Source organism: Lepidochelys kempii, chromosome 6 (assembly GCF_965140285.1).
Source record: "Lepidochelys kempii isolate rLepKem1 chromosome 6, rLepKem1.hap1, whole genome shotgun sequence".
In the NCBI taxonomy this organism is placed as follows: Eukaryota; Metazoa; Chordata; order Testudines; family Cheloniidae; genus Lepidochelys; species Lepidochelys kempii.
In genome coordinates, this window is record NC_136385.1 from 23,374,262 (window position 1) to 23,400,961 (window position 26,700).

The 26,700-nt window shown below is 47.3% G+C and overlaps 1 protein-coding gene across 5 annotated transcripts in view; it reads left to right on the plus strand.

Moving 5' to 3' along the window:
* The first annotated feature begins 596 nt into the window (after positions 1-596).
* EPS8L2 (EPS8 signaling adaptor L2) overlaps positions 597-26,700 on the plus strand; it is a 110,506-nt gene continuing 84,402 nt past the window's right edge. For 2 of the 5 annotated variants that reach the window (XM_073347140.2, XM_073347143.2), the window contains exon 1: positions 599-1,120. The gene's annotated coding sequence lies outside the window, so the exon portion shown is untranslated. Of the gene's footprint in view, positions 1,121-26,700 lie in introns of all 5 variants that reach the window. The other 3 variants (XM_073347145.2, XM_073347142.2, XM_073347141.2) reach the window with 3 other exon arrangements.

Consider the following 26,700-nt stretch of genomic DNA (forward strand, 5'->3'; position numbering starts at 1 on the left):
CCTCTAGGTGGTTTGAGAGAGGTGTGCCAGGACTGGGATCAGGCCCCTGCTGGCTCCCCTATGCTCAGGAAGAGGGGCTATTATTAGTGCTTGTTCATCTTGTATGGGTCTCTACCCCAGCCGGGAAGCTGGCACAGCGACTGGGAGCCCAAGCCGCCCGTGTAAATCCATTGATTTCAATGCACAAAACTAGCGTAACACCGAGAATTCCTCCCCTGCACTTCATATCTACCCCATGACTTCAGTAGGCTTCGCATCGGGCCCTGTGTGCATTTGCCCAAGACAGAGGCTATTTGTCCACATCCTCTGCCTCACGGTGAATTTCCACATTGAAGATGCCAAGACAGGGAGGCCCTTAATTACCCAAGCAGGAAAAAACACCCAGGGAGACAGAGTGAGCCTGTGAGCCAATGGAAAGCTTGGGAGAGGTGGCTCCTGCTTCACAAAAGACGCCCTGTTCTCCACCCCCAACCCCCCCCCCCCCCCCGGCCCCCGACCAGCCAGGTCAGTAATTTTCCCTCCTCGTTCTCTCCCGCCCCCGCTGCCCAAATCTTCCCAGATGACAGAAAACAGAAATAACGCCCGCCCCAGAGCCCTCCCTGCCCCTAGCCCAGGCAGCACGAAGCTCTGCTCCCCCGCTCCCCACCCCGGGCCAGCAGAGGCGCCCAGCACTGGAGGCAGCTCCAGGGATGCCGCCTGCCAGCCAGGGCCTCGAGCTCCTAGTTACACAGTAACCTGTTGTCTGGTTGCGGCTCCACCTCTCCCTGCCTCCCAGCCCTCCCCTCCCCATGCTGTTCCTCCACTACCCAGCCGCCTGTCACCTGCTCTCAGAGACACTGGGGAGACCGAAGTGGAAGACAGGGGCAGAGCGAATATAAAAAGGAGCCACCCTGGAATATTAGGTGGGTTCCCCCCTCCCTCCCTCTCCGTTAAACTATTCAGCTAAAAGCCTCCGGGACACTGGGGCTGTATTCACATCAGCCAAAGCAATTTGCTGAGGGAAAAAGCACAGGGACGCCTGGTGTACTGAGAATGGCAGCAGGACTTCCCTAACAGGGCACAGCTAACTGGGAGAGGAAATAGAGACCAGGAAACAAACAGCAGAGGCTTCTCAGCACCGGTAAGTCTCACCTCTTAGTTCTCCACAGTCCCTTATTCTCTGTGACATGTGCCTACTTCAGAGAACGGGGGCCATGCAGCTGGGGAAGCGTGTGCGTCCGGTGCGGGGAAGGGTGGTAAGAATTTAGTGCTGGGAGACGTTAAAGAGAGGGATTTCTCTAAAGAAGGAAAAAGCAGCAATTTTCACAGTGTTTTCCTTTTCTCTCCCTTTCCTGCCCAGTGTCCTACCTCCAGTAGGTGGCACTTTCTTGGCAGGGGACGGCCGTTTGGCAGAGAAGAGGCTTTTTAATGAAGTCTGAAGTTTGTATTTTTATGTCAGCTCTGTTTGTTTGCAAACAAACATTGGGGTTTCCTCCTCTCTGGAGAAGTTGGAAGGAATTTCTCCTGTTTCAAATCTGGATCCTTTCTGACTTGCTGGTTTGCTGGGTCATCCCACAGCACACAAGTTTAGACTGTACTTAAAAATCTAGTGGGAGTAATTTCTGAGCTGCAGAGCTGACCCATGACTGTGCAGACTCCCTGAAATCTTTCATTTTATACCTGTAGCAAGAGACATTGTCTGTATGCTTTCCCCCTTTTGCTTATTTGGATGTTAAATACTGGAGCAAATTCCTCAGGGGGACATTTGGCGAGACCAGATTTCTTTAAAGTGTTGACTGATGGTATTTTTAAACTCTGGGAATTATTTCTCATATTGGCAAAGAGTCCTATGGCACCTTTTAGACTAACAGACGTATTGGAGCATGAGCTTTCGTGGGTGAATACCCATTTTGTTGGATGCATGCATATATTCACCCACGAAAGCTCATGCTCCAATACGTCTGTTAGTCTATTAGGTGCCACAGGACTCTTTGCCTCTTTTACAGATCCAGACTAACACGGCTACCCCTCTGATGCTATTCCTCATATTGTGAAACAATCAGGCAGTAAAAGATGATGCTACGTCTCCTATAATTAGGGCCATTCCGTGTGATTCTGCCTCTGCTGGGCTGTTTTGAAAATGTTCCAAGAACTGTCTGGAAGATTAAACAGGGCCAGATCCTTCAGTTCTTACTCATTCAAAAAGCCTGTTGCAGTCACTGAGCTGCCCCTGCAGGGTTTGCCTTGCAGTGAGGCCAGTTTCCATGTCAGGGAAAGCAGTTGCAGTGAGAGGGCCAGCTCCTCGACTGGTGTAAACTGTCCTACCTGCCTAGAAGTCAATGGAGGTACACGGCTGTCCACCACCTGCGAAGCTATCTGGGAGCCTTCTTGGTGCCAAACAAAATACAGCTAATATGGGCTCCAAGAATTCAAAGCTTGCAGTTATGTGTCCAAGGTTCCATTTAGTTGTGTAATCAAGTGATTTGCTTGGGCACAGAAAAGAATGGCTCAGTAGAAAAAGAGACCCTGACAGCTAAGCTCTTTGGAGGTATAGGCCTTTTAAAAGGCTCTGTCATAAAAAGGGAGATTGAAAGCCACAGACTTGGCTATGGAAATGCAAATAAATGCAGTAGAAACTGTCACACCGGGCGGCATAATGTTCTCATTTAAACAAGAGGCATTTAGAGTAATATAAATTATTTATTTACCATCCTAGATTTGCGGTCAGACCTGATCCTGATCCTTAGCTGGTGTCCAAAACTGGTTGCCTAGTATAGGTTGGTCTTTATGATAAAGTGGAACCAAACTGCACTGGAAACTTTAAAGTGATTGCTTGGGATGAGGGTTTCCTTGCTAGTGCCAGGTGCTGCTTAATGCAGGTGCATGATTATTTGTCTGACATATTAAAGCTCTGATCATTAGGTTTTGTAGTATAGCACTTGAAAGCTGAACCCATGCTCAAGGAACAGATTAGGCAGAATCTGCTATGGGTATAAGTCAGCTGTGGTAGCAATAAATCAGCTGTGGTAGCAAATTGAGTTATGCCAATTTGCTCCATCTGAGGATCTGACCCCTGGATCGGACAGATCACTTTCCTTTGTGCATTGCAAAGGTGAGTGCCCTTCAGATAGGCTTGTGACTGTCCAGGTTCCTTATTAGGGATGTGGGAAATTTAAGAGGCCCCACAGTTCTAAAAGCCCCAAATGTTCCCAAAAATATTCCAGAGGTTTTTTAATTTCAGATTAAGGAAAAAGTGAAATATATCTATGTATTGCCAGTGTGTGTAGCGATGGGGTTGAGGAATGTCCATAGGAAACAACTCAGAGCACCACATGTGATCAATTAACTATTCTGGGGCATGAAAAAAATCCCACATTGGAATGTGTGTGTGGGAGGGGGAGGGGGGAGTGCAAGTGTAATCTCACAGAATTATTGCCTGGATGATTCTTTTAGGGCTGGATCCCTCAGCTATGTCCTCCTGTCTGTCCCTCTTCCTTTCTCTCTCTCTGCTCCCTCTCTCCCCCACATCAGTCTCTCTCTCTCTCTTTCGTGAATGCTGATTCTGGGAAGGTTAAGTGGTTTTGATGACAACCATTTTCTCCTAGCACAGGGCCAAATTCTGCCCTGACTCACACCTTGCATAAATTTATAATTTCAGCGTGATCTGTAATAAAGCTATCCCACTACCTGCTGATTCTACCCAAATATACACAAACCTGCCAGCCTTCCAAACATCCTCTCTGAGAGACCGTCCCCAGAGGCTGTGCCTTTGAAAGACCATGGACTTCCTGGAATAACATCAGGGCCAGGGATTATTTCCCATCCCGCAATAAAACACACCCAAGTGGCCCAACCTTTGCAACTGTTCCTCCTGGAATGATGTCACAATGGCACTGCAACATCACTCCTTTGCCAAGGTATCCACATCAGGTCTCGTTTGACCTATGTTCAACATTAGATAGCTAGCAAAGTGCCCACATTACTAGCTAAGGTCCTTCAAAACCTCTCACCTGATCTCTGAGATACCCCTTTCTTCCGCTCCCATTGTACTCATCTGTCATAAGAAGCCTCATTGAAGAGCTTTCATAAACAACATGCATGTGATTATGCTACTGCTAATCTGAAATTCTCTAGCCACAGAATAGGTAGTGGAAGTTTCCAAACACTACCCCACCTGTATTACAGCAGGGACTCTGGACCCCAGCCAAGAATGAGCTAGACCTTATGCAATCCGAGGCCAAGGTGGGAACAAACTTTGGCTCCGGACTCCCAGTCCAGTACCCCACCCACATGACCATGTGGTCTATTTATCTTACCTCTGGGAGGTGCCATTGTTAGAGGATGGAGGGGAGTTTGAGTCTCCAGACCCGTTCAATCATTGGCCTTTCTGTCGAGATGCATTTTAGGGTCAGTGGTGGTAGGGTGGACACTTGTTCACTGTAAACTGGGCTGAGACATTCCATGTGTCTTTCATATACCTTTAAGGGGGTGACAACAATTCACCCTACCTGCACTGGATTTGAACAGACAACCTTAGGGCAAATTTATCCTATTACCAATCCCTAAAACAGCTGGTCACTACAAACAGGGAGTTTAACTTTCAACTGGAGCACCTTAGGCAGCCGGTAATGCATGGAACTCTGATTGCCCTGATATTGCACAGAAAAGGCCCCTTTTGCTAGGCAGGTTTGTATGCAAATGGAAAGCTTTTCCCTTTGAAGGGAAGCAAAAGGTTTCCATTCACATTATGCAGTTCTTCGGTGGCAGAGTGATTTGTAATCCTCTTTTGATGAAACGCATGATGCCAAGGATAAGATGACCTGTTTTCTTCCCCCGGTAATCTGGATAAATGAGTAGGAATCACAACTAAAAAAAGAGAAATAATCTGCCCTGAAAGTGTCCATGTAGCGGAACAATTTGGAAGCCTCACACAGTTAGTTTTGGTTGCACAATGATTTCCCAATGAATGCACTTAGGCTCCATCCATACTACAGCTCATCAGTGCTCACAACACCACCGCTGAAACAGGCTCGTTTCTAGCAGGGCTCTAGTGAAATTTCTTTAGCTTGTGGGGATGGGAATATTTTTTCTAACAACCTCGTTATAAACCATGCTCTGGACTACAGGGTGTAAGGGATCACTATTCCATTCCATGAGTCTCAGAAAAACTGTTCCTGTCCACACCAGCCATGTGAACACCCTGCTAGCAAAAGTCACCTAGAAAGAGCAATGGGTGTATTTCCTGAGGCAAAGGAGGCTGCTCATCCTGTGATGCTCTCCTCACCAGATGTTTTCAGAGGAAATACAGTTCTTGGTTAGGGACAGCAGTTTCCTCAGTCTGCTCCTCCCACCAGCAGGCTCCTGTTGCTTCCACATGGAAAGACCCCATTTGACTTCCATGGGCTTGAGATCAGGTCCTATTGGTCTCCCACACAGGTGGACGATGTATCCCTGAGAGCTGGGAATGGCCCTCACTTTCAGGCTTGTCCAGATATCCTGGTTATTCTATGAGAGGTGTTTTGTCCCACTTGTTTCAAACACTTACATACTTGTGTGGCGGAGCCTCTAGCTAGTTAAGCCAGTGAAATTGACCTCTGGCAGGCGGAGTGCATCTGTACCTCAAGGATGTCCTGCAATCAGACTTATCATGCTGTCCTCTCTGAGGCACTCTAGCAAACTCCCAGCTGCCAAAATCCTCCTGCCTGCGCTTTCCGGACACCTCACCAGAACCATGCCCTGCCCCCACGCCAGCTACAGCTGGCTGGGACTTTCCACTGTGAAAATGGGGTCACTCAACTCCTGCTGCTCCCACTCCTCCCGCCTTCTCACTGGCTGAAAAAGAAAAATAATGACTTCTTTGCTGCAGCTCTCAGCCTCCCTGCTTCGAATGCTGGGGGCTGCCTGCCACATGCTCGGTCTGTCTCTGGGAGCAGCTCTGCTCTCCACAGCAGCCTGGCAAACGGTCTTGACCCTACCTTTGCTTAAACCATGTATTAGAGTAGTGCATTTAACCCTGGATTCCTTAGGATCCAGCCCTTGGCATACGTTAGGAGGAGAGGTGCAAAGGGGGGGGAGGGGGGGCTGCTCTGCACTGGCCCGCAGGTGTGAATTACAACAGCTGTTGTTATGGCAACTAGGGATCATTAAGGGTGAAGGGGTGTCCTAGCCATGCTCCTTTCCCCCCAACCATCTCCCCACAAGGGCTGCATGGAGGAGTTGGCAAGATTTCTCCTATCTTGCAGAGGGTGGAATCCTTCTGTGGCCAGTTAAAGAGGCTTTAGGGCAGTTTTGCCCTGGGGTTGCAGCTTACAGCTGCTTTGACACAGCAGAAGATCTGGATTTTAAACTACAGGGACCAATTACAGCCTTTGCATAAGAGTGCAACTCCCACTAGAGCGAATGAAAAATGCACCCAACTGGATATGGCACTAATAAGAATATTACAAGCTTCATTTGGATTTGTTCTTTCAATGCAAATTCTCAAGGGAGACAGCAAATTTCTCCTTCATTCTGGATCCTAATTCTGTTATCAGCTCAAAACAGTCTCTATTTTATTTTCTCTGAATTATTTCTTCCTGTTTTCTTTTTCTTGGTTGTTTATTGCCTTATCAGTCTCAAATTGTCCAGATTTATATCCCGCAAGGGCTAAAGTGCAGTCCATTTGCATGGCAGTAAACCAAAGTACCATCCATCCAGCAGTGAAATTCACCAGCGCTGTGTAACTCTGAAAGAGAAATACACTCCATAGGAAGAAAGGCACAGTCCTCCAGACCAACACTCCCCATAACCAGCACAGTTTACATCCTACCCCAGACAACCTTCCTTTTGCCAAGGACAGCTGAATGGGAATGGTCTTGGAGCCTATAAGTGTAAGAGTCCCTGAGTCACACCTTGTAGCAAGGACTACGTTACAACTCAGACAATCATTACAATGGTTTTCATTAGTATAAGGAACAAAATCGTTTATGAACGATTGACACGGGCCAAAGCTGGAACCTCTTTGAATTTTATGGAAGTTGGGTGATAGGAGGTTTGGAGTGAGAGCCCAGCATCCAAATGTGCCCCAGTGGTTTTGGTTCTTGTTTGGATCCAAAGCCAGAGCCACTGTAATGATCCCATTCGGATGCAGCTTAAATCTCCTGCTATCGTGAATCTTTTGCCCTAGGTGGGAGAACTCTCACAGGGTTTCTGGGTTAGTGACTCCAAACCTTAACTCTTCCCCAAGTCAGCCTTCAACCCAAACAATGTCCGAAACAATCTGGATCCTGCCTCATCAGCCCAGCTCTACTGACTTCATGAGTGGATTTTCTTGAAGTGAGCTGTAGCTCACGAAAGCTTATGCTCAAATAAATTTGTTCGTCTCTAAGGTGCCACAAGTCCTCCTTTTTTTTTTGATGGATACAGACTAAAACAGCTGCTACTCTGAAACCCATCAGACTACAGTAACTCCTCACTTAAAGTCGTCCCGGTTAATCTTGTTTCGTTGCTGATCAATTCAGAAACATGCTTGTTTAAAGTTGCGCAATGTTCCCTTATAACGTCGTTTGGCAGCCGCCTGCCTTGTCCACTGCTGGCAGGAAGAGCAGCCTGTTGGAGCTAGCTGCTGGGGGCTTGGAACCAGGGTGGGCCGGCAGCCCCCCCGTCAGCTCCCCGCTCCCCTAAGTTCCCTGTGCGGCAGCCGCCCAGCAGGCTATCAATTGCCGGCAGTTCAGCTGTCCCTCCCCCCACGGCCCATTGCCAGCAGTTCAGCTGTCCCTCCTGCCCTCTGCCTTGGAGCTGCTCCCGGGAGCCTCCTGCTTGTGGTGCGGGCTGGGGTGGGGTAAGAGAGGGGCTAATATCAGGGTGTCTCCCTGCTCCTGCCACCTGCTTACCCTATCTCCATAGAGCAGGGAGGGAGGGAGGGGAGAAGGGGACATAACAGGGCTCAGGACCGAGGGAGCTTACAGGCAGCAGCTGCTGACTCAACTTCTGGATTTACTTAAAAAGGCAATGTACTTAGAATGCGGTTAGCATACTTAAAGGGGCAATGCGCATCTCTCTCTCACACACAGGGTGTGTTCCTCTGTCTGCCGTGTTGTCTCCCCTCCCTCCATTTGTGCTGCCTTGTAGAGTGTGAGGCTACATTAACAACAATGTGTTAACCCTTGAGGGCTCTGCTGAGTTCTAGTTCATCATTTAGCAGTAAGGCATTCCCTGGGAAATATCCCACCCTCTGACTCCACCACCTCAGCCAAGCATCACAATCATCATTGCTGTGTACAGTATTAAATTGTTTGTTTAAAACTTTCTGTGTATACATATATTTACATAATATGGTCTTTTGCCTGGTGAAAAAAATTTCCCTGGAACCTACCCCCCTCATTTACATTAATTCTTATGAGGAAATTGGATTCACTTATCATTGTTTCGCTTTAAGTCACATTTTTCAGGAACATAACTACAACATTAAGCAAGAAGTTACTGTATTCGCTACCTGCTTGATCATTGCTGCAAGTGGGACTTCTCTGGGATCCCTTCACGGCCTCACTTTAATATTTCTGATACTAACCTGATGGAACTAAGGAATTCACATACTGATGGTGGATGCTGGTGCTTAGCGTAGTCAAGGGCTCTCTGATCAATATTGTGGGCCACAGTCTATGCTGATTTACCCCCAGTGCAACTCCAAAGGACCAAATTCTGATCTCAGTTACACGGACTTCAGTGGAGTTGATCCAGATTTACACCAATGAGCGATTCAGATCAGGTCCATAGATGTCAGTGTGGTTGCCTGGGGAATTAGGCCTTGATCCAGAAAAGCACTGAAGCATGTTCTTAACTTTTAGTGTGTGAGTAGTTCCATTGACTTACAGGAGGGTTTGAAATCTGTCCCCAAATCCAGACCCACAACTGGATGGTCCCTGTTTCTATAACGGGCTGATTGAAAATCCCATATCAGCACACCTTCAAAATTTCATGGGGGGTGTAATCAGCAGGCCTGATCCCCTCTCTTTCACTGTGATATAAACCAGGAGTAATTCGTTGAAATCTATGCATCAGAGCCTCAGCATGGCTCCAAGGGAACTGCACCAACTGATGCCAGCTGAAGATCTGGCCTTATAGTTTTACATCTGTGCAAAACCAGTGCTAGTGAGAGGAGAGTCGGGGCTGGTATCCAGATCCAGATTTGCTGTAATCAGGCAGTATCTTGGAGTCCCAGGCACCCCTTGTGATTCAAATTAAACCTGAAGTAGGCTGGCATGTGAGGAATGTGAATAAAGTGGTTTTTTGCCCTGGAGATGAGGAGGGAAGAGTAAACATGTCACAAAAGGCTCAGGGCACTGATTTCAGTTCACTGACCAATCTCAGTTGGGGCTGAACGCTGAAGAAAACATCCAAAGGTTAATTACTGCTGCCGGTCACAGCTGCTTTTAAAAAAACAAAACAAAACAAAAACAAAAAAGCTTAATTAGCTGCAATAAGCAGCAACCCAGCCAGCTGAGACTCAAGAGAATTAAAACTGGGCAGGAACAGATTCAGCAGGATAGAGAGACCAAAATGCACTTGTGTTGTGATCATAGCTATCTCTTGCCAGTGTGTGCATATGATACCTTGGGAGTGCCCAGCTGATTTGGTGATCCTGTCACATGTGGGATAGATGGGAGGACCCTTTTCCTGCTGCATGTCCATGTGACTGTGATTTAATTACTTATTAAAATGTGAACACCCAAAGTGAATAACTTGTCATCCGAGCTGGAGTTGGCCAAAACAGTGATCTAGAAAATGGAGCACTAAAAATGTGTACAGGCAGCTGTCCATGGCTGTGTGTCCTTATTAACAGCTCCCCTTAGCCAGCAGATGGGGTGCAGAAGAACAGTGGTCCTGATTACTATTCAATCAAAGAGAAGGTAGGGTGAGTTTAATTGCAGTCTGGAAAATCTACATGAATCAGTCTCTGCCCTGAAGGGCTTTGTACTGTCTACTCTGAAGTGCCCCACGTTTCTGCCTCTTCCCTTGGGAGGCCATTCCACCACCTGACAGTTCTCACTGAGCCAGATTCTCCACTGCTATTTAGCCTCAGGCTGCACAGACTATATTAACTGGCCTAGGTTACTGTGCCCTTAAAACAGCCACCACTAACTCTCCCTTCAGCTCCAGGAGCCCATCAGTCTGAGGCTAACAGGTGTCTCTGTTGCCAGGCTCTCCCCTGGCGTTGCCAGGAGCTCACAAAGACCAATCGTGCTCACCCTGCTTCCCTGCATGGTTTTAAAAGTGCCTTTCCGTTAGATGAGCACCAGTCCTGATCCCCTCGTTCCCTGCCCACCTGTCCCCTGGGAACTAGCACAAGGGTGTCGAACAAGGGTGCTCCTCCTTTGTGCCCACAGGCAAAGTTTTACCTGTGATACCCTTCAGGGCTGAAAATCAGGGCCAAGCCTCTGCACAGACATACAAGAGACCTGGTAGCTCAGAGGGGACAACTTGGGGGAAACTGGTAAAGGCCTGATGGGTTCATTGATCGCAGGGGGTTTGGTGCATCCTACATCCGTGAGGTAGGTTTGTGCTGCACAGATGACTTTTCCACCCCTTCCCTTCTCAGCACCATTGACTACTCCGCTGGGTTCCTCCTCTGCCAGCTGGCATGTTGCAGCAGGCACCTGCCATAACTTCTGCTGTTTGGCCCTAGAACAAGAGCTCTGATAAGGAGCCAGGAGAAATCACATGGCTGATGTTCTGTGACCCAGAACAAGATCCCCAACATGGGTCCAGAGCTCAAATACAATGACAGCTTTTTTTCCCCTTGTGCCAGGTTAATTATTTGTGCTGAGGTTGTTAAAATGCTTCTGCATCATTAAGATTAGAAATGGCCCTTTTAAGCTGCCTGGACAAATCCAGCGACACACTTTCTTCCATTGGAAATTAAACAAAGGGCAAAGCGAACAGACTTCATTTGGAACGTCTCTTGGGGGGGGGGATCATTCTGGTTACTGTGTAACTCACCGTGCAGCACGTGTTGTACATCCCCGTGTGTCTGATCCACAGAGGATATGTTTCCGACAGCTCCTAGATAGAGGAACTAGTTCTGCTTTAGCTCTAATTGTAATTAATTGTAGAGGCTCATGCTCTTAGCTGTGTACATCCAGGGTTTAGTCCTTAGTGCTGACTAAAATGACACTCATTCCAACTGCACACTAGATTCAAGCTACTAGAGAGAATTCAGAGCTTTGGCCTGTCTTTTAAGCAGACCAGATTGCAGAGTTCAAATTCAAATGTGAACTAAATGGGGGGGTCTCATTAGAACATCATTCCAGCTTATGGTGACAGCTGATGTGAACATAAACCACATCTCTGAAAACTCTCCTTAACAGAATGAGCCAAATACTAAAATGTGGCCAGAAACTACCTGCAGAACCATACAATAGACTTGGAACAAAGGCAGGCAATGCATCAGCCAGTACTGGAATCTAGGATTAGGGTTCAGCCCAATCTCTGACACACTTTGGTTTCGGGAGTGTTGAGATCCAGATTCAAACTGTGTCTTGGACCCACCATCTCCCCCTCCAGGTATGGCCCACATTACCATAATATCCAAGCACCTCACAATCTTTAATGTAATTATCCTCACAATAACCCTGTGAGGTAGGGAAGTTACATTATCTCCATTTTACAGATGGCAACTGAGGCAGAGTGGCTAAGTGACTTGCCTAAGGTCACATTAAGAAGTCTGTGGTGGACTTCTGAACTGAACCCCTGACCCATTCTTCTTGCCTTAGCACCTTTTCAAATGGCAAACTGAACTAGGTCTCCACCATCATGTCTATTGAGTATATGCACCTTGTATATTAACAGAGATGTGGCACAGTGCTATGGCAGGCTGTAATAGTTGAGGGCAACCCTTGCAGAGCTATATTGAAGCATTTAAAGGTAATTCAGGATTTCAGAAAATGGGATCCCTGTTCCACATACTGGTTGTAATCCCAACTCCTGTCATCAGAGAGACAGAAACAAGAACCATATAGGGATGATCTATGATTCAGACATAGCTGGCTGGTACCACAGTGCCTCTGTGTTTGCGCCTTTGGCGGATGGTGTTTCTTTATCAATAGCTGGAAGTGGCGACTGACGAAATAAAATGACTTCAATGAAATAAAATAGGGCTTACCTGACTGAAAGCCAGCACTCTTCTTCCAAGGCACTTTGAAAACCAAAACCTTCACTTATAGTCATTTTCAGTCAACAGTCTGTTGCCCTTATTCCTTTGTTTGCAAACAAACAAAGATTGTTATTCCTGGAGCTCTCACTTGGAAGAGGACGTCATGAATAGAGATGGCCACAAGCTTTCCACTGACAAATGCCATTTTATCAAAATTGAAAGTTTTCATGGAAACATAGAATCATAGAATCATAGAATATCAGGGTTGGAAGGGACCCCAGAAGGTCATCTAGTCCAACCCCCTGCTCAAAGCAGGACCAATTCCCAGTTAAATCATCCCAGCCAGGGCTTTGTCAAGCCTGACCTTAAAAACCTCTAAGGAAGGAGATTCTACCACCTCCCTAGGTAACTCATTCCAGTGTTTCACCACCCTCTTAGTGAAAAAGTTTTTCCTAATATCCAATCTAAACCTCCCCCACTGCAACTTGAGACCATTACTCCTCGTTCTGTCATCTGCTACCATTGAGAACAGTCTAGAGCCATCCTCTTTGGAACCCCCTTTCAGGTAGTTGAAAGCAGCTATCAAATCCCCCCTCATTCTTCTCTTCTGCAGGCTAAACAATCCCAGCTCCCTCAGCCTCTCCTCATAAGTCATGTGTTCCAGTCCCCTAATCATTTTTGTTGCCCTTCACTGGACTCTCTCCAATTTATCCACATCCTTCTTGAAGTGTGGGGCCCAAAACTGGACACAGTACTCCAGATGAGGCCTCACCAATGTCGAATAGAGGGGAACGATCACGTCCCTCGATCTGCTCGCTATGCCCCTACTTATACATCCCAAAATGCCATTGGCCTTCTTGGCAACAAGGGCACACTGCTGACTCATATCCAGCTTCTCGTCCACTGTCACCCCTAGGTCCTTTTCCGCAGAACTGCTGCCTAGCCATTCGGTCCCTAGTCTGTAGCTGTGCATTGGGTTCTTCCGTCCTAAGTGCAGGACCCTGCACTTATCCTTATTGAACCTCATCAGATTCCTTTTGGCCCAATCTTCCAATTGGTCTAGGTCCTTCTGTATCCTATCCCTCCCCTCCAGCGTATCTACCACTCCTCCCAGTTTAGTATCATCCGCAAATTTGCTGAGAGTTGAATCCACACCATCCTCCAGATCATTTATGAAGATATTGAATAAAACCGGCCCCAGGACCGACCCTTGGGGCACTCCACTTGATACCGGCTGCCAACTAGACATGGAGCCATTGATCACTACCCGTTGAGCCCGACAATCTAGCCAGCTTTCTACCCACCTTGTCACACACATGTTGTGTGTGACAAAATTTTGTAAAGGAAAGAAACCGAAGAACAACAACAAAAAAGCATTTTGCTAAGGTCAAAACGTTCTCTTTTGACGTTAACAGAATGGAATATTTTGATTTTTGTTTCAAAACAACTCTTCATTTAAAAATTGATATTACAAATTTAAAAAATAAAACCTGTTGAAAGCGGAACACAACTTTCTGATTTGATCGAAATGGAACATTTTAATTGATCCAAAATGACAGCTTTTAGAAAACTGCATTTGGCGAGATTTTTTGCCGTCATTTAGTTTCGGAATAAAAACAAATTTCAAAAAGTTTCTTGCAGAATGGAAATTCTGAGTTTCGACCAGCTCGAGTCATGACCACAGAGCCAGATTACTGGGGTTCTGCCGCCAGCAACATTTGTAAAGACTCCTTACAAAACCCGAGAGGAATGATGGTGGTGTGATTAAGACTGGAAATCAGAAGATCTGGATTCAGTACAGTTTTATTTTGACTTAATAGCATCGTATACCCCCTTTGTACTGGTGTAAAGCAACAGAGAATCAGGCAAAAAGTGCACAAAAGGACATAGTAAAGAAGGTGCCGGAATACAGAAAACTGATGTACAAATGCAGTGAAAGACATGTATTTGTACAGTAAAATGGGCAGTGCAGTTTAGCTTGTTGTTGAGGCCAAGAATTTGGCACCATTCAAAGAGAGATTGTACATTTACATGGATAACACAAAGTTATAATAGTTAATGCTAACAGAACCCCATGCTGCAAGGTTTAAACCAACCTCTAACCATTAGGGATTAAGGAGAGACCTTCCTGGGGGTTTATACTACTTCTGCCTATTGTGGAGTTTCCTGCCCAGTTTACTGCTGATTATTGTCAGAAACAGGATAGTGAACTAGATGGACCACATGTCTGATCCAATATGGTAATTCTTATGCTCCTATGTTGACTGGGATCCCCGCACATATCTACCACACAGTCAAGCATGAACCTGGGACTTTCTTCCCCTGTGGATGCTCAGGGCCAAGTTCAGTGGAATTACATCAGCGGAGAAGTCAATGGATTAGGTCTGTGGAATTATGCCAGCTGCTAATTTGGCCCATAGACACATTGCATCCTGTAAACAAATATCAGTCTACATCCAACAGACTCCCACTGCCTTTTGATCCTGCCAGCCAAATCAGTCTGGCCAGATCAGCTCCCCTACCCCTTGCAGAGCCATCTACCCCCATAGGACAACTCTGACCACAAGGGGTGAGGAAACCTAACACCACTCCAAACAAAAATCCATTCATTCTCTCTGGCTGCAGCTGTAAATGGAGCTGGCTGTCATAGGCACCTATTGTGCAGCGGTGCAAGGAAGACTAGCAGGCATGAAATATTAACAGCAGAAGTGTGTCGGGCACACAGGAGGAGCAGCTGCAGGGATATCACCTTACAGAAATGCCACATCATTCAGAGCCACACTACCCTCCAGGTACACGCGGGGCATGGCATACTGTTGATCAGCCCCAGCAAGCCCTCTTTTCAAGACTTCCTCCAACTCACTACTGTCAAATAGAAGCCCAAGCCATGGATGGCTCCCAAGTCTACTGATCCCCAGAAGGGTTCTGGGGAGTAGGGTTTCCAGAGCTCATCAGTGCCACTCCACATATTGTCCAGGGGCTGAATGGGCTGCTTCAGTAGCACTCCCAGCCCCTGCCAGGCCTAGGGCTGGAGACTCACGCCCTCCCCCCATGTGGTTGTGCTGCCACCAGACCGGCTCAAACAATATCTGTTTGTTTTATAGGGACACTCCCGGCTGAGTTCCTAAGTGCCAAGTTTCAGCCCAAAGTGAATTGTTAGCAAGTGTCCAAAAATATACAGACAGGACGTGAGTAAGAAATAGAAACCGAGCAGGAGGAGAGGGAGATGAAAGCAGCAATAGTTAGTTTACAGACTGAAAAAAGCCCTAAAGTGTCAGACACGATTTCAGCAGATGAAACGTCTAAATCCTCCATCGCCCAGCAAAAAAACCCTCAAAATTCCCACAGTTGTCAATGGAATTTACGGATGCAACAGTTTATCCCAACTGAAGGCATCTGTGAACTGCTTCAGGCCCCCTGGAAAGGGGAGGAGAGTGACTCTAGGGCAGGTGACGCAGCTACTCACCTGTGGGGTTAGACATGGGAATATTTGCAGCTTTATTCCTCTCAGGGCATTAGGGGAGCCTGACAGAGGCTTCTTGACTCAACAGAATGAAGAAGCCAGCAGTTTAACAGGAAAGGGACCCTAAGAAATGGAGAACATCTCCTGAAGTGGGAGGGGTCAGATTCACCAATCTGGATTTGCACCCAGCTACAGTCCCATTGATATCAATCAGGGCATGTGAATCAGCACTGAACCTGGTCCAGAGAGTCCATCCCCCTTTGGGAGGCAGGCTGGCCAGCAGGCACTTGTAAATGCTTAATGCTAAGCCCCATGCCTTGCATTTACTGCCCCTCCTTGCAGAGGGCATTCTTCTGTTAACCAACAGGTGTAAAGCCCTGGTTTCAGTCTTTGATGGAGTGACTTTATCCCTTTGCAAGCCTGAATATCAGCCAGCAAGTGAGTCCAGCTTTAACATCCACCTTTGGGGAGTGTCAAAAACACCCTTAGCAGCCAATCTCTCAGGTGGAGCTGGTGGAAAAGAATTACAACAGCCTCCCAGTCACACACACAGCTCACTGACCTCAACCCCTTCAATAAATCATCTCATGGGCGGGGAAAGGGGGAGAGAGGGGGGCTGCAGAGGCTGAGAAAGGCTCTTAAAGAGGAACACACCTCAGCATTTCCTGCTGGGTGGTGTGAAGCAAGCCATTATGGCAGGTCTTCTTTCTCGAAAGATTTTGGCCTAGTTCAGACTGGTACCATAATAACACTAGTGACCACAGTGAAGTACAGCTGTCACTGTGGTCACTAGTGTAGACAGGGCCTTTGCTGGGAAGCAGAACGCTGCAGTGCATTTGCCTGCCAGCTCTATTAAGAGCAGCTTTATGGGTCACTTATGAAATCAGATAACAAATTGGTGTTGAGGGCCAGAGGTATCTTATAAACAAGGGAATCTTGTAAGGGCAAGCTAGAGATTATTGTATTGTGTTAACATGTTAACTTGGCCACCCAGCACGTGTGTTAAATAGTGGTTTTAATTAAATATTTATGCAGGTAAATGATTAGCTTAAAATAACCGTCACTAAGAAGCCAATCACTGACCTGGCTACCATATGTTATAGCTGCGGTAACAGTTATTACTCTCAGTATAAGAAAAGAGCTGTGATCTGTCATGTCACTGTGCAGCGAGTGTGGGCTTTTAAATGACAAGTATTCTCACTGATGTGCAGCCTGCTTGAGAGTAAAGCTGCTGAAGGAAGCAAGGTTTTGCATTTTCTGATTGATGTGCTTAAATAGTGTAGTTTGGGGTATTAAATAACAATGCATCGTGGGTATATTCCACCCCATTTCAAGCGAGGATCTGAGCTCTTGAACATTCCTTTAAAAAGGCCCACAGCCCCCACTATTAGGTAGATCAGTATACTGTACCCTTTTCTTAAAATGGAGGCATAGAGCCTTCAAGCAACTTACCCAATGTTATACAGTGAGTCAATGACAGAGCTGGGAGTCCTGACATTCTGTCTTCCACTCCAGCCACTAGGCCACACCAGCACATACATGCCACTGGCTGCTTCAGAAGTCAAGTGCCTGCTAGCTTGGAGAAGGCAAATGTGCAGTTCTGGCTCCTGGGGGAGGTGTGCGTGTGAGGTAAAGCTCTTCAAATGCGAGCGCTCAGCCAGGAGAAATGGACACGCTACCATTCATAGACACCCTCCACACTTTGCATAGACACAGAGCCCCTCATTCAGTGCCATGTTAGGAGTTTGGCTGGAGTAGAACATTATGTTCCCCTGGAGTTTTTCTTGCTACTCAGGAGGTAGACAGTGCTCTACTCATTAGAATACGAGTCTCACACGCACAGCCATTCCCTGTTTTGATTGGCTAGGCTTCCCATGCAATATAATTCCCTATTTTGATTGGCCCAGTCTCTGATTTATAATGTAATCACAAGGTGCACCAGAGGGGAAAAAAAAGGGGGGGGGGGCATAGGATTCTTTTCATCTTGAGACTTCAGGTCAGATGCTGCTCCCATTGAGACTACTTCCACTCCCACTGACTTCTCCGATGAGCCAGCCCTTAGTTCACTCTTTCCAACCTGGCATTATACACTAACTGTACTGGATTCATGGTCCTGCGTCAGGAATGGAGGAGGGAGAAATATTCCCATTTGTGCTATTCGGATCTGAGAGCATTTCACTCTGAAGCCACCAATGCACCTCCTAAGCAAGCATCTGCCCTATCTGGCGCTAAGGGGTCAGGATCCAAAGCCCAGTAAAGTCAAAGGAAAGATTCCCACTGACTTGGATGGGCTTTGAATCAGGGCCTCGCTTTCTCCCAGCCACCTGAGTCAGACTTGCTGCTGAGATTAGAAATGTTTCCAGAATCTCTTGGTCTGTTCCCATGTGTTGTGGATTCTGTGCTAATTATAGGGCAAGGTGGCAGGTTTTACTGACTGCAGAATGGGAGAGCGGAAAACCAAAACTAGCCAACATTTCAAGGCTTTGGGCAAGAGGAAAAAGCTACAGAAGTCTCCGCAAACACGGGCACTGAGCCATTCCCAGGGAGCCTGGGGAATCTGGAGCTGTTTTTCCATATCAATGACTCATATTACAGACCCGCCCTTCTGACACTTTTGATTTGGGTCTTTTTAAAAGATTTTCTATACAATGCCCGTTTATTTACCTGTGCCTGCATTCCCAAAAGGCTCCCCTGATTTTGGGTGTCTCCATTTTGGGGTCCCCATCTTGAGGCACCTAGGGCCTGATTTTCAGAGCACTCACAGCTCCCATTGACTTCAGCTGGAATGTAGGGGCTCAGACTCAAATCAGGCCCCTGGGCTCACAAGGGGGCACCCTAAAGCAGTGAAAATTTAGCCCTTAGTTCTCATTATTATAGAGTAACAGATATTAAGGCAGTCAGGATTTTAGAAGGGATCATTGTGTTCCTCTAGCGGACGTTCTCCATAACACAGGCAGACCATACCACCCAGAGATTCCTGCATCAAGCCCTTATTAGATCCTTAGGAACTGATTAAGGCAGAATCCTGAGGCTCCAAAACCTGCATTCCCAGGGACCCCGGAAGCAGCAGTGAGTCAGAGAAGGCAGTAATGCAGTGCAGGGATGACGGCTGCTATCTGTGGACTGCTTCCTTTGGCAGGAAGACTTAGGAATGGAAGGAAACAAGACCTTATCAGAGGGGCTTGGGGGAAGGGATATGTTTAAATCAGACGCCATATGAAATCGGAGTTGTTCCCTTCCAGTTATTTAAAATCACCTTCGGGCCTTTGCAACTAGAGGGCCTGATTCACCATTGGCCTGCACCGTGTGTAGTCACACCAGTGCACAATGAGTGTAGAATGCCACCAGATCAGAATGGCCGTGCTCCACACCCACTTTGCTCTGGGTTAAGCACCTCCTCAAGGTGCCAGGCAATGGACAGTCAGGCCCAGTGTGGCTACCAGGTTTTCCTCACCCTTAGCATTTCTGCCTGGTGCCTGGAGAGAGAAAGCAAAAAAAGAGTAAGAATAGGAGGGAATTTCAAAAGCCAGGAAAGAAAGTGCCCAGTTCTGAGCCACAACTGTTTACTCATGATAGAAGCACAGATCATGAGCGGCATGGCATCCTTGGCAAGGTATGTGATCAGCAGAGACACGACAAGCTGAAACCTGCTGTGTTTTTCCTTAACTTGGATTTGACAGGGCTGTCAATACAGAAGCACAAGGTAAATTCACATGATATAAATCAGCTCAGAGACTGGAGAGTCTGCCCTCTGCTAATTCTCCCTTCAGACGGACACTGAAGTCAACCTCCAAACTTCTCCCAAGAGCTTTTAGATTCTGCACTTTCCCCAGATATTTATAGATCAGCGATGCTGACGGGAACGTGCACGCAGCCAGTTCTCTCATGTTCTTGAGGACAGATTCATCTTCTAGCAGGAATATTCTTTTGGTAGCAGCAGTAGTATACATGATGCTATTATTTGGGTCTCTTCACTAGCATTGGGCCCAATCCTGTGAGCTGCTGAGGGCCCTCAACTCCCACTGACCCCACTGGACATTAAGAGCTTCCAGCGCTCTGCAGGAATGGACTCTTGAGCTATATCTGTCTAGATTAAATGTGGCTTGCAGGTTGACAAGGGAGGGGAAATAGCCCCCATTTCATGAGCTCCTTCCAAGCGGTTTGTGAATTTTGTATAAAGATTCTGCAAATACCAGCATGTTCTCAGCGGTGGTGCTTTGTGGTATCAGTTTTATGTTTTGAATGCAGCTTGCAAGATCAGGCTTTAGTCTCTAACCCAGGGGTGGGCAAACTTTTTGGCCCGAGGGCAACATCGGGGTTGCAAAAGTATATGGAGGGCCATGTAGGGAAGGCTGTACCTCCCCAAACTCCCTGGCCTCTGCCCCCTATCTGCCCTCTCCCACTTCCCGCCCTCTGACTGCCCCCTTCAGAATTCCTGACCCATCCAACCCCCCTGCTCTTTGTCCCCTGACCGCCCCCCCCGGGACCCCACCCTCTATCCAACCCCCTCTGCTCCCTGTCACCTGACTGCCCCAACCCCTATCCACACCCCTGACAGTCCCCCTGGGACTCCCACGCCCTATCAAACCCCCTCTGTTCCCCATCCCCTGATCCCCTCCGAGAACCTCCGACCCATCCAACCGCCTCCTGCTCCCTGTCACCTGACTGCTGCCCCAGTATCCCCCACTCCCCGTCCCCTTACCATGCCGGAGCCAGCCACGCCGTCACACTGCCTGGGAAGAGCAGCGGGCCTGAGCGCTGGTGGCGTGGTGCAGCACGCTCAGGCTGCGGGGGGTGGGGTGGGGGGGGGACAGCGGTGGAGGGGCTGCGGGCTAGCCTCCCTGGCTGGGAGCTCAGGGGCCGGGCAGGATGGTCCCGTGGGCCAGATGTGGCCTGAGAGTCGTAGTTTGCCCACCTCTGCTCTAACCCCTTCTGTTGATCCACAGTAAGGAGGGCAGCCGCAGAGGCAGTCCCTGTCTGAGCTCTAATCCAATCTGGCAGTGACCTTGCAGTCCTCCCTCCAAGGGAGCAATCCATGCCAAGCCCAGTCTCAGGAGAAACACATGGGTGGTTTACTTTCAATGCTGGGAAGTTCACCCCACCTAAGCCTTTTCTCAGGAAACCTTTTTTTATTTTAGTACAAATCCTGAGTTTATTATTGTTTCTGAGGAGCTTAGATAACAGAGTATTGGGTTCTTTGGAGAATTCTTCCACTCTGGTAGCATAACGATATGGGTTAACTGTGGAAGAGACATTTTTGTGGCTGCTGATTTACCCCACCATGTGCAGTAAAGGGGAAACCAGCCTTGGTTTCTGATCCAACTCACACTCTGCAGTCAGTGGGAAGATCTGATGCTCTGCAATATACCTATGACATGGGTAGGTACGTAGGGCAGGGGAGATATGACACAGAGAGGGCTGAAGAGGCTCCCGTTGGAGGTGTCAGTGCTGAGTACTGCTGGGCAGCAGAGCCCAGGGGAGTGAGTGTGATGGGGTGGGACAAGGAGCTGCTCCAGTCCTGTGAGGATGGACTGATCCCTGGAGGAGGGGGGAAGAGGTTTAACATGGGACAAACCTGGACCATCACAGAGTCTTGATCCTCTACTGTTCCCCCCCCCCCCCCAAATACAGCCTACTATCCTGCCCCTGGTTCTGAACTGCAAGGAACAGCCCCAGGAGGTAACTGGGTGGGGTTCTGAGGATTGTCAGCATGAAAGGAACGGTCAGCATGAAAGGAACGCTTCCTGCGTTCAAACTAGACACCCAGAGACGTCTCCTCCTCAGCCTTAGGGTTCTTTCAGACACACCTGTCCCATTCTGACTACCTGCCCAGTTAGCTTTGGCTAAATCCAGAGCCAGTGGTTGCCAGCGACTGCGGTCACCTCCCCACCAGCTTGGATTATTTTTAGCTGTGTGTATCTTCTGTAGAATCTCTGATATGTGAAATATTTAATTTGGAGAACAGGGAGTGTTTGTTTCAGATTCCTAGCAGGACTCACTCACTCCTCTAGTCACCACAGCATGCCCCAGTGCCACACACACAGGCTGCCTGCACTCTCACACTCACCTGGGTGTGTTCTCACACAAGCAATAGGCCAAGATCTTCCAAAAACAACTAACAATTGTGAGTGCCTCAGTCTTCAGGTATCCAGTTATAGACTCCTCGCATCGGCCTGATTTTCACAGGCTGGGAATGCGGCACTTTGGGAAAATCTGGACCCTTTAAGGCACACAATTGAGGCACACCAAATCACTAGCTCCTTAAAACAGGCTGGCCAGTCTTCCCCTCATTTGAGAGCAGGAGCCATCAGCACCAGTTTTAAAAAAATATCCATCCAAAACAAGCACCAACCCCCCAGATTTGCTCATGTGAAACAAACAAAACGTGGGGGGGCACATTTCGGAAAACAATTTTTGAAAAACGTGACCCTAATGTTACAGAGAGGATTAACAAGTGCTGGTCTCCCTTGCAACAGTTAACTTCCCTTCCAACTAAAACAATACAGACCTTTGAGCGTGAACCATTTTCTTTTTCTAAATTTGTTTCTGTTTAGAGACAGATGGATTTTTTTTGTGGTAGGCGACAGAGCCCTTCGCTTCTAGTTCACATGTTCAAATCCAGTTTAGGTTGGTAGTGGTGGAAATTCATTGCCATCAAATAGCTGTTAGGCAGCCTGTGTGAAATAAACCAGTGATCTCAGACCAGTACCTAGTGGATTGGTGTCAATGACAAAGAAACCACACTGCAGTTGGCCCTAGCAGGCACCCTCACTGGCAAACCCAGCAGAGCCACGATGGGGAAACAACTGAGGATGGTTCTATCACGAAGGCATTAGATGGAGGCTCAGGAGAGCTGGGTTAAATTCCTGGCTCTGCAACGAACTCCCTATGTGATTTGACAAGTTATTCAATGCCTCACCCCCCACCTGTAAAACAAGGCTAATACTTCCCGCCCAGGAGTGCTGTGAGGATGAACACATTAATGTTTTCCAGGAGCCTAGTAACAGCGGGGTGGGGGCCGGGGGGGACATAACAGGCCATGGAAGACAGGACGACACTCTCACCTCTGGAGGTGGGCAGCCCAGGCTGTGGTAATGTGTGCTGGCAGAGCAGCGTAGGGCATCTGGTACAGCTGCTGGCTGTGCTATACCTGTTCTCATGGGCACAGGCAGACTTAGGCACCTTTCCCCAACACTATACACTTCCAAAACTGTCCAACAACATGAACAGATGGAGCTTTGTTATCCTGGGCACTTTAAGAGATAACGTCATGTGATCAACAGCTAATGTTTCTAACTGGAGCCTGGTGTTATTTGCTCAGGCTTTCCCTAATCTAGCATTCTTGTGTGACCCTTTCTGTCGGCACTGACCGCAAGTGTGGCCGCCAAAGGCAGAGTAAGGTCAGATCTGCCTCCTGCGTGGGTCCCCCCCCACAAGGGCAGTGTTTCTGTCACAAACATCTCATCATCGCCAACCCCTTTCCACTAACAACATTTGGTCCTTGTGCAGGGTCTTCTCTCTCAGGATCAGGATGCATTTCCTATGCATTCATTAATTATGCCTGACAGCATCCATGGGAGGTGCCAGCCCTGCTCTCCCTGCCCAGACCGCTCTCTTGCTTGTGCCGTTGTCTCCTTCATCCGCTTTGAAGGAAGAGAGGGACGGAACCTGGCATTGACAGCAACACGAGAGCTGGCCCATGTCATGCCAGGCTCCCTTCGCTCCTGCTGACACCCACAGGTTCCATGTCAGCTGGAGTGATCACATGGCCGTGGCTAATGTGCTAAAGCTATTAGCTAAATGTGCTAAAGCTAAAGCCCTGACTAGGATTCCATTCAGATTCCATTACATTTCAGTCCTACCGTTTGGTGAGACTTTAGAAAATGCATCATCTCCTAGGGACAATTCAACATCTCCTGGGCCAGAAAATACACAAAGAAGGGCATCAGATAGACACAGTTGCCTAATTAACCCCTTTTTGTGTTTGCTCCAGTTAACCCAGTCCATGCTGAATATGATATGCCAGCTCCACTTAGGAAAACATGATCCGCCCTAGGGGCCAATCCATCAGATAAGCACCGTCATGCCAGTCACACAGACAGACATTCCAGTGACAAGGCTGATGAAGACAAGGACATGGTCTGTTGGCGGCGAAAGGGTTAAACCCCAATGTGAAGCTCTCAGCATTACTCCTTAGCTAGCTCACGTTTTGTTCCTCTACATTTTAGAGATAGGACTGAAGCAAAACTCCGAGTGGCAATCAACCCTGTACATTACGGCAGCGTGGACTAGTGGATAGGGCACTGAACTGGGACCCAGGAGACCTCAGCTTTGCTGCTGACCTGCTGGGTGATCTGGGAGAAGTCACTTCACCCATCTGCCTTGTCTATTTAGGTTGTAAACTCTTTGGGGCGGAGACTGTGTGTGTGTACAGAGACTAGCCCAAAGGGACCCTAATCTCTGTGGGTCCCTCTGAACACAACTGTAATCCAAATAATGAATAGGAATTAAGGTATTTATTCAAATGTTGCAGCTTTGGCCAATCTATAGCAGATCTGTAGGTTTTGTAGCCATTTTTAACCAATGGATTGACTTCCTGCCAACCCATTTCTGCTGTAGGACTACACAGGAGGTGGGATTAGCATGTTTGGCTGGAGTGGCTTCATCTCATGCTCCAGTAACATGGCTATATATTCAGTTCAATTTCATTTGACTGTTTGCTCTGCTTATGATGAGCCTTATTTTAGGGAGGCCATCCCATCTGAGCTATTTGGGATATTCCTATTTAGGGAGATACTACCCTAGATAGCAATACTATGCCAGGCAGTATGGCCTCTAGAGGCTAGAGCACTGGACTGAAACTCAGGAAACCTTCATTCTGCTCCCAGCTCTGTCACTGGCCTGTGTGTGATCCTGGACAAATGACTCTCCATGCCTCTGTTTCCCCATCTGTCAAATGGGGATGGATGATACTGACGAGTGCCATGCGGAGGACAGAACTCCATTTCATGAAGGCGTCTGACATTTCGAAATTTGGCTTCCTTGCAAATTGGAATGAAAAACCAAAAATTTCAAAAATTTTCCAGGAAAGAAAATTCCAAACAAAATGTATTATGGGTTGACCAAAGTCTTTTGTTTCGAAAAGACTGAAATGTGTTGTTTAAGTTTTGACTTTTTTTAGAAAGTAACTTCAAAACGAAAAATCATTTCATTCCAAAAACGTTGAAACGGGGGGTTTCAATACTGTCAGAACTTTTTATTCCAGTTTTCTTCAGTTTTCTGGCTAAATCAACCCAATTTCATGAAGCATTTCGATTGCGTTGGAACTGAATATTTTGATGGAATATGCTTCTGTAGAAGTTTCTCCGTCCAGCTTTAACATGTACCCCCTTTACAAAGCACTTTGAGATGAAACACGCTATATAAGAACGAGGTGTTATTACTATTCCTAACACTACACCAGCATTGCTCAGCCTTTCCTCGTTGGCAAGCCTTTATTCAAAGTCAAAATTTTTCATGATCCTCTCACATTTATTATAAAAGTAAGAGTAAAAAAGTATTAATATTCAGTGCCTCACAACCCCCATGATTGCCTTTTGTGGCCCCCCCTTGGCAGTCAAAATCCATGGGCTTTGACAAACACTGCACTACACCATCAGATAAATCAACCTGGGATAGTTCTGAGACTGGTCACCAGAACAGAATAATAGAATCACAGAAATGTAGGGCTGGAAGGGACCTCAAGAGATCATCTAATTCAGCAGTTCTCAAACTGTGGGTCGGGACCCCAAAGTGGGTCTCGACCCCGTTTTAATGGGGTCGTCAGAGCTGGCATTAGACTTGCTGGGTCCTAGCACCCAAGCCCCACCACCTGGGTCCAAAGCCTGAGGGCTTCAGCCTTGGGTGGTGGGGCTCAGGTTACAGGCCCCCAACCTGGGGCTGAAGCCCTTGGGCTTTGGTCCCCGCACCCGGGGCAGCAGGGCTCAGGTTTTGTCCCCACTCCTGGGGTTGTGTAGTAATTTTTGTTGTCAGAAGTGGGTCATGGTGCAATGAAACTAATCCATCACCCACTCCTGAGTTAGGATTCAATATACCTAGACCATCTAAGACAGGCATTTGTCTAACCTGTTCTTAAAAACCTTCAAAGACAGTAATTGTGCAACCTCCGTACGAACCAGTTCCAGTGCTTAACTATTTGTATAGTTAGAATTTTTTTCCTAATACCTAACTTAACTCTCCACAGTGGCAAACTAAGCCAGGAGACACAGAACAATTGATCTCTCTCTCCTCTGTATGACAACCTTTTACATATTTGAAGTTATGCCCCCCCCCCCTCAGTCTTCTTGTCTCAAGACTAAACCTGCCCAATTCTTTCAACCTTTCCTGACAGCCATGTTTTCTAAATCTTCTATCATTTTTGTTCTCTTCTGGACTCTCTCCAATTTGTTCACATCTTTTTTAAAGCATGGTGCCCAAAACTGGACACGGTACTCCAGCTGAGACCTCACCAGTGCTGAGCAGAGCAGGACACCTCCCGTGTCTTACATATGACACTCCCGCTAATGCATCCCAGAATGACAGTTGCCTTTTAAGCAACAGCATCACACTGTCAACTCAGTGATCCACTATAACTGCCAGATCCTGCAGTACTGCTGCCTAGCCACTTATTCCTTATTTTGTTTTTTGCATTTGATTTTGTCTAAGTGTAGTACTTTGCACTTGTCTTTATTGAATTTCATCTTGTTGATGTCAGACCAATTCTCCAGTATATCACGATTATTCTGAATTACAATCCTGTCCTTCAAAGTGCTTGCAATCCCTTCCAGCTTGGTGGCATCTGCAAATTTTATAAGCGTACTCTCCCCAGCCCCATCCTCCAAATTATTAATGAAAATATTGACTAGTACTGATCCCAAGACAGACCCCTGTGGGACCCCACTGGATATATCCTCCTAGTTTGACAGCAAACCATTGATAACTACTTTTTGAGTGCAGTTTTGCAACCAGTTGTACACCCATCTAATAGTAATTTCATCCAGTCCTCATTTCCCTAGTTTGCTTAAAGAATATAATGTGTCAAAAGCCTTACTAAAGTCCAGATATATCACATCTACTGCTACTTTAAATA